The sequence below is a fragment of the Vitis riparia genome, chromosome 8 (genome assembly GCF_004353265.1).
Source record: "Vitis riparia cultivar Riparia Gloire de Montpellier isolate 1030 chromosome 8, EGFV_Vit.rip_1.0, whole genome shotgun sequence".
In the NCBI taxonomy this organism is placed as follows: Eukaryota; Viridiplantae; Streptophyta; class Magnoliopsida; order Vitales; family Vitaceae; genus Vitis; species Vitis riparia.
In genome coordinates, this window is record NC_048438.1 from 15,316,056 (window position 1) to 15,325,344 (window position 9,289).

Genomic DNA, 9,289 nt, shown 5'->3' on the forward strand with positions numbered 1-9,289 from the left:
ACAAATAGGCGATTGGGATATCCCATAAGGTTTCATGAGTGGAACATCTTTAACTATGGATATTATAGTCTGACATGCCAAATGTAACAGATTATGTGTACTCACAATTATAAGTAGCAGAACAATCATAACTGTTCTATGGAAAATCTTTGAAACTTGGCTACAGTAATAACAGACAAGGTGAAGATGTAGAACACATTTTTGCAGAGAGGATACTAATTCCTGGAGAAATTCATACCTTTACGTTGGAGCTCTGTAACAAGCTTATTGAACCCACCGTTACTCAAAAAATCCTTGTGAACAAGAAGGGTTTCCTGAGAATACCAGGTGAGAAACAATAAGAAACTAGATTAATAAATGATTGGTAAAGATGTTCTTTAATAGGATGCATCTGCTATAAATCTAGGCTAGATAAAACAAAAACTAGATGGTTAGTCACAGAAAATGTGGAGTGGAGTACCATTGCATTACAGGCTGCAGGATAATCGGTCTTCGCATCCAAAACAATGTGCTTTGCCATTTTCATATTAGCTGACTTGTCGATGTAAACATGGCAAATACCATCTGAAAGCAAACACTATAATAAAACCTCTAGTTTGCAGATTATAAATTTAAAGAGTCACAATTTATCTTACCAGCATGACCAAGAACAGGGATTTTAGTTGAATCCTTAATTTGAGAAACGAGTTTGTTGCTGCCTCTAGGGATCACAAGATCTATGACATCATCAAGCTGGGGCAGAACTAAAACAAGTTAATAACCAACCTATTATGAAAAACCATCAAACATATCCAATGTCAATCCCCACCTTTAGCAAATCGGGAATCTGCTCTCTTGTAATGACAAGTCCAATAAGTTTTTCACCAACAGTATCTGGAATAGCTTCAGTGATAACCTATAAAAGTGAAGAAATCCTTCTAAAAAAACGTAGCTCAAATGAAAAAGTAGACAAGGAAAATCAGTTAATATCATGCTTCAGAATAGTTGAGAAAGAATTTCATGGGTAATGATATCAAACCTTGTGCAGATTGCATTTGATCTATTAGCTTCTTCCCTCCTTTCAACAGTAAACCGTTCCCACTCCGAATTGCTAATGAAGCTATCTATTGAATCATTAAAAAAATTAATGGTCAATAAATCAAGAAAATACTACAGAGTAGATTAGCTGACTGACAACAACACAAAACCACTGTCTATTCAATGACTAGGAGAAAAAGGATGGGAGAGCCAAAGATAGGCTCAGAAGTATGAATTATCTTCCATAGTCACTGCTAATAGAAAAATCCTTATGCATCCAAGCAGCGTTGCTTTACTGCTTAATGATATCAGATGCCACCACTGAGCATAACAGAACCAAATCAACTAGTTCAGTGGGACCTTAAATAGTCTTCTTTCTTTCTTGGTAAACCTTAAAACATACTAATCAATAAAAATATGCTGGGATTGATGAGAAGAGAAATTTCTTGTCTACCTGAACTAGCGCATCAGGTCGAGCCTCAAAAACAACCAGGAGGACACCCATAGGACAAGATGTCTTCTCTAAGATAAGTCCATCTGCAAGCTGGATGCAAGAGAAATCATCAGATGTCGAGACAGCTAATAACCAAAGCAAATGGACAAAATCATATTAAGCCTAGTGCATATTTCATGAGTCCAAAGAGTAATCATGTTTGATGATTGAATCTATTGTTGTTTTGTAGAATTTGAAAACTAGACTTCTAAACAATAATACAAATTTTATAGGAAGCAGAAGTCAGATACCATCAGTATGTTACAGATACCTAATAGGGAGACGTGTAGCATTGATGTCTCCATGTTAAATAACCATCCAAACCTCATTTCATGTTTGGTTATTGATGATCAAGATTACATAACTCTGCAGATCGTTTTCTTACCTCCATTCTACTTAAAACATGACCAATGGGTTCTTTCATGTCTGCTAGCATCCGAACTGATTTTGCTAGACCAGAGATCTGCATAACACAATGAACTTTATGAAGAACATGGACATACTTCTCTTAAACATTGAAATAAGACAGGCAAGCTTTGAGAAACAAACAGAAGAGCACCAACTAAGACAGTTATAACAACAGGATGAAGTCTTCTTTTATTAAGAAAAAAAAAAAGAAAAAGAAAAACTCATTAGCAACCAAAAACCAAAGAATAGAAGAAGAAACAAAGTAGGTATGAATATGCAAGCTCTTAGTCATGATAGTACTCCACTAATCAATAGTTCCCCACCTTCCAGGCTTTAAGGCCAAACGAGATAGTAATGACTTGTCATACCAGCCTCCTGTGCAGCAGCAACATCAGCTTCATTCTCAACTTTAATCAAGCTTTCATTTGCTTCTAGGGCATCGGCTATGTCAACAAAATTTTCCTCTATCTTTTGAAGGCAGGGCCTGAAAAAGCATCCATATGGATTATTCAAAATTCCAGTGTAACCACTTTCCCAATAAACTATAAATTAAAGAATACAGAAAGCTAAGAAGTTATAGTGAGGAAATATTGGATCCCAAAGAAAGTTATGTTACTTACAAGAACCTCTAGTCGTGCAATTATAAAGAATGTAGTTACCTGAAGCCGCCTGGAACATTCTCGTGCAGCCACTGCCATTTCACGGGCACCAATTTCTTTAACTAGGGTCCATGAATGTGCATCTTTATGGAAAAGTGTACCGACACGCTGCCCTTGAAGTACTTTTACAATGTTGTCAGTGGCGTACCCACTTCAAGAAAGAAAGAAAGAAATTTAGAATTCAAACATGGAACAACCATCCTATTGAGAAAACCAGCATGCCTCTCACAATACTTGGTGATATATTGGCTCCCAAAGACAATAATAAATCAAGTCTTGGAATATATAATACATATTAAGCATTAAAAAAAAAAAGATCTAAGAATGAAATGGAGGGAGAATTTAGATTTTTGGTGAATTAACTTCTGACGGAGCAGGTTAAATTCAATAATTGAAACTGGGTCAAATGATGGATCAGGTTATGTTTTCAATCACAGTTAGATATTACTGAGACACTAAGAGAACTTGCCATTAACTACAGCCACATGTTCAAACGCAAACAGGACAGAGCCTGTGTTCTCAACCAGGCTGGATGATCAATCAAGCACCTTTCTAGTTTCCCAAAAACAATCCTTATAAAAGAACCCTCCCCTCATTTGGGTTTATTTGAGTTTCTTTCTTTCATATTTGTACTCAATTACCATGTTTAACCATCACACATTTAACCACATGGTTAAACCTGGCCATTCAGACTGAACAGATAACACATAAACCAATCCCTTCCACTAGTTGGCCAATATCCCAGGTCTGCAAACATTGGATTCTGAGGATATAGAAAGCATCCCTGACTCCAAATTCGGATTGTTCTGTATGACGAAACAAGAATTGGATACAACTGTACCTTGTAATCACTGTAGGGATCCCAGCATCGGCTGCCTGGTTAGCAGCTTTTACTTTAGCAGTCATACCCCCTCTTCCACCCTTAGACTTGACCCCAAATGTAATTTCTCCTACATGTTTTTCCTTAACATATGTATGGATTAATTCCGCATGTGGCTTATTTGGAGGGGCATTGTACAGACCCTCTACATCACTCAACAAGACAAGAAGGTCAGCTTTTAGTTCCAGAGCCAGTAGAGTTGCCAGACTGTCATTATCACAAAATATACCAGAAGAATCCTGAAAGCAGTTTTCATAATCAGACAACATATATATCTGGCAAATGACATAAGTAAGCAACTGAAGTGCAAAAATAATAAAATAAATAATAAATAGAAAAAGGGAGCATAGAAGTAACAGACACATGAATTTCAGATGAGTTAAAACAGGGGAAGCATGAACTAAGGGTTTTAAAAAAATTAGTGCTAGGCAGTGGCTTCGTAATGATAAGCTGCTCCCAAAAAAAAAAAAGAATTATCGCAGATATTTTCCATGTCCTCATGGTAAATCTGCAATTACCAATCAAAAAGTAGTGTTGTATGTTCGATGCACATAATGAGAAATCTTATAAAAGCATCATATGTTTGTCATATGTGCATGCATGAAAGTAATTGATCATTTTTCATTTGTAGCAAGCCTCCAAATTACCCAGTTCTGAAAATTACAAAATGAACCATGAATGTGTCAGCGCCAGATAGCAGTGACCTTCCAAAGGGTAAAACTGCATAAAACTACCGAAACAGATATGAATACAACAAACATACATCTAGCCCATTGTGGCAGTCTAGTTTAGAGCATGAACCCTGAGCCCAGTTGGACCCTGATGGGAGACAGTGATGAGTTTCAGCCTGACTAAATTTCATACCAGAAGTAGGGATTATCCAATCTTTTAGGCCCACCAGTTTAATAACACATGTAATATGTGTATTTGTGTACTTATACAGGAACATATGCACATAGGCTTCATATAACATTACCATATAGGTAAATTGGTCTAGAGCCGTTATAAATTTGTTGATTGATTAGAAATATCATCAATTCTTATTAACTGAAAATGAACCCAAATGTAGAAGTAGCTGCAAACTTAAAGCAGTAACATACCTCATTTGGATGATCCCTGGTACTGATTGCATCATTTTCATTAAAATAGGAATGACCCTTAGATCTAACAAGGATCCAACTGTTTCAGAAAGTTGCATTCTGAAATCTGGATTTCTAAAATCACTATTCGTGACTAGAAGTTGAGAAGCCGTAACATCCAGCTGCATAAAAACGAGTGCTTCATTAGTACCTCAAAGAAATTAACCTCAACAGCCACCAGCTGGGGCTAATGCATTAGCAATGGTAACTAGCTTAGTCTACCCATAAATAGGTAAGTACTGAAGCCATAATAAATGTTCTAATGCAATTCCATATTCCAGAATGCGATAGTAAATAGATTATTTTTCACCTGGCTGAATAAAGTATCATACAGAGCCATGAGACTACTCTGTCCGACAGCTGCACAAGCTTTTGAATCAAGCTCAATTTGCGGTTTCTGGAGATCATCCAAGCTGCAAGACAAATGTGCAATTCCTTCAGGCAATCCATTCTCTCCCTTTCAAAGGAAAGAAACGATTAAATTTCCTTCTTTTTTAGAACCAAAACATGAGTGTCTTTCTAATAATACAAATAATTATCACGCCAACAAAATGATCATTGATTTAACAACTTATTACACCATGATTTCATTTTTCATTTTTCCGTCTGAACAACTAGAAGAATCAAATCAACCTATCATTTTGGTGTGAATGCTAAGAATTTACCAGCTCGGCACAGGTTGAATTTAACATCTGAATGGACAAAATATTTTATCTCAGAACTATTTTGCCATCTACATGCATAATTTTCCAGCCAGACTGCTTCAAGCACTAAAGTTTCCAGGTGTAAAAAAGCACAGAAAAACACCATGCTCATGATTTTGGAGTCAAGCCAAAACCATTTATATACTATAGATAATAACGAAACTAAAACACTAATCATTTTCAAGAAACAAGGCGATAAAAGAAACCAGCAAGCATAACCAGTGATGACAAAACCTGCTGTTGACCAATCTCCTGTATCGAAGCCTTTGGATGCCAACACCAACAGCACCTGAAGCCACCAATATGACCTCATAGCCTTGGGAGTTCAATTCTTTAAGCTGTAGGGTTTTCATTCATTTGAAACATAATATTGTCAGAAAGAAGAAACAGTAAGGAAAGCAAAAGGCAAAACAAGTGGAAGGCATTGTTGTAGGATGTGCTAGATTAGCAAGCTTTTCGGAAAACCTCCAAACAAATGGTTATTGCAAGCCAAATGTACCTGCTCACAAAGAGCTCCAACTCTACCCACTGCTAATCTTCCATCGGCTCGAGTAACCACAGCTGTTCCAACCTTCACCATCCAAAAACCAACCAGTCAACAAAACAAATGGTGAATGCTAATAATGCCGGATCATCGGAAGCATGATAAATCATCAAATTTTTACATAATATAAATGATCACTTGTCTGTTTAATTTCTAAACCAAAATCCCATTACTGAGATCAATTAAAAAAAATAATTAATTAAAATAAATCGAGAAACAAATCAATAGAATTGAATGGCACAGAATTAATGGTATCCAATTGCGTCAAGATTGCCAGAAAAACAAAAAATTAAAATAAATAAATCTGACTAAAGCCACAATAAATGATCAAAGGATTAGAATGCTTAATGCCATGAAGCATTCACTTGACTTATCACTTTTCTTCTTTTATTTTCAATAACAAATGCCAAATCAAATGGAAAGCGACGATCTTCAAAAGGAAACGATCTGAATATGCAATTAAAAATTAAAATCACATTAAGTAATTTAACTTTATTTTCAAAACCAAATCAAAATATTGCGTCTAATAATGACACTGGTCTATATCAGTCTTTTAATTTAAAGGGAAAATAATAATAGAAAAGGACATAGGTTGTCACTTTTCTCAATCAACAGCCTTTTTTATTTTTGTTTTCGTTTCCCCAATCAGAATAGCATTACTTTTTTCTTTATTTGTTTAAAAATCAAAATCTCCCTGCAAAGAGCCGTGAACAAGAAAGAAAATGATACACAGGAAAAAGGATAAAAGAATCATACGTGATCATACATGCATACATATATATCCTGACGACTCTGAGACTAGGGCTTACGAAATCGAAGGTGAAAGATGATGAAACAGTAAAAAGGTGCGCAGAAAATGAGAGTATGAAACAACCTTAACAATGACACGCTTGACGTCCTTGACGAACTCGCGAGAGGAATCCATGGAGTCCGGAACGGAGTCGACTCACCCACACTGAGAGATGATGATGAAGAATGCGGTTGGCAGAACCGGGCAAGCGAAACGAGCGGAGAGAGGGTTTGAGTGAACAGTTACGACTAATGATCCCTCAACTCTTGTTCTCCATTAAATACCAGCTTGCCATCTTTTGCCAGCTTCCCTACTCATTTGAATCGCTGATAATTACCGATATCTCCACGACCGATCCAAGTAAACAGGCCCTAGTTACCCCTTACTACCATTTCATGTCACTTCTCCCTCCCTTACATACGCCACCTTCTAACCCTTCCCATATGGTGTCATCCATTTTAAAAGGCAAAATAATATAAATAGATACATGTATATATATCCTCTTATGCATGGCTACTTTTTGTACATTTGATTGAGAACAGAATAAAATACCAAGTCAAATAACATATTCATTCTCTTCCTCGTTTGTTTATGCGAATTTAGTAATCCCCAAATTGGAATGCAACATATTTTCTATTTGAAAAATATATTTTAATTTTTATTTCATTAACAAATAAAGATTATCCCGTTAACTAAACCTATCCATAACCCCTCTTTATCTCATAATTGGTTGCAACATAGCAGTTCATTTCTCGTACTTCTTATACATCTTCTTTGATGTCCAAAGGATGGAATTGATATATCCTATGATTATAAATTTCTTTTTCCATTTTCAGCTATATTTTCCTCTATTTCTTTAATTATGTCTTTCTTTTATATTTATGATCATTTTACCAAAAACTCTCATTCTAAAATGTAATATTTTTACTATTATTAATACATAAATAAAGATGGAAAAATTAGAATAAGATGTGACAAGACAAAAATGTATAAAAAATTATGATTTACCCTTTTGTTTTTTCAATCCAAAAAGATTAAAACAGATTTTATTTAAAAATAATATTCAAATTTTCAAGTGATATATTAAATAAAGTATCTTATAAATAAATATATTATAAATTTTTATTATATAATATGAGTTACAAATTATTATTGAAAATTTATATCTCAAATGGTAAATAAAATATTTTTTAATTCTCTAATTAACTATGATTTTATATTTTATATTATATAAATCTCTTCATCTTCTTATCTTTTTTTAATAAAATTTTTATTGATTAACATCAACAATAAAATAAGAAATTTAAAAAAATTAAAAGTAAAAAATATAAAAATAAAATATTGATTTTCACTTAATATGCTAGTTAAAAAATATATATATATATATATCAAGAAAAAAGAAATACAGTAGAAATCAATATTTAAAAAAAAAAATAAGTATTTGAGTTTTAATGGTATTTTAAATTTTTTTAAATTTCTTATTTTATTGTTGTTCAATATTGGTAAGGACTAAATTTACTTTTCTTTTTTTTTTTGAATCAAATCTCATGATTAAAAAAACATAATTAAAAGATAATTAAGCATATATGTGTTTACTTGTTAATTGGTGTTATTAATATATCAAGTGAAATGAAATTTCAAGAAATAGCACAACAAGTAAAATGGTTGTTTCTAGAAATAACAAACCAAGTAAAACGATCATTTCAAAAAATAATTACTTGATTTATATATATATATATATATATATATATTTCAAAATATTTTTAAATAGATAAAAATTAAAACTAATTTATAAAATTGATTTTTTATATATATATATTTTCAATTAGTGATTCATAATCCACTTTTCCTAGTCTTTCTTATAATGAAATATGATAAAATTAATCATTTTCCATTTTACTATTTTTTATAAATATTTCTAATTTATAGTTATGTCAAAATTTTATTGCACATGCATTACATACTTTTAGATTTTGTGAACATGACCCGTCCATGCATGTGAATTATTTTTTATGGTGCCAATGTTATCGATGGTTCCTACAATATGAAAATTGGTAGACCTAATAATTATTCATAAAATCTATATTCACATCTATATTTATTTATTTTTATTTGTTCATATAAAAGGTATTCTCAATAATTTCAGTATCTTGCTCCATATCCAATCACTAACTGTAATAAAAATATAAAATTTCATATCTGAATCAAAATCATATGTATACACACCCATACAAGAAAAAAAAAATTATAAAGGATTCATATCCAAATCCCAAAACATGCACTAAAATTTGATATAGAAAATCAACATTAAATATGACCAACTTCATTCTTCTGTTTAAACTTGTCTTCATGTTGTAAGTTTTTCACACACACAGAGATGAAGCAAGAGTTTGGGTTTAATTCTACCGGGTCTTCTACCTTAGTGTTTATAGAATTAGGAGTCTTCTTTCCTCATTGTTAACAATAAACATATAAAAAAAATTGACATATGGAGGTGAATAGTTACCGTATATGAACTTATGTTTTTCTTGACTTTTTAAATCATAGATGCAAAGTATTCGGTGAAACTTAATATTTATTATTTAATAACTTAAATTAATTTTAAATTAAATTATTAATTTAAAAATTATTACTTAATTTTGAGTTAAGTATTAA

At 32.7% G+C, this 9,289-nt stretch overlaps 1 pseudogene; it reads right to left on the bottom strand.

Annotated features, from left to right (window-relative positions):
* Positions 1-6,781, bottom strand: part of LOC117920652 — an 11,756-nt pseudogene extending 4,975 nt beyond the window's left edge.
* Between the last annotated feature and the right edge of the window lie 2,508 nt (positions 6,782-9,289).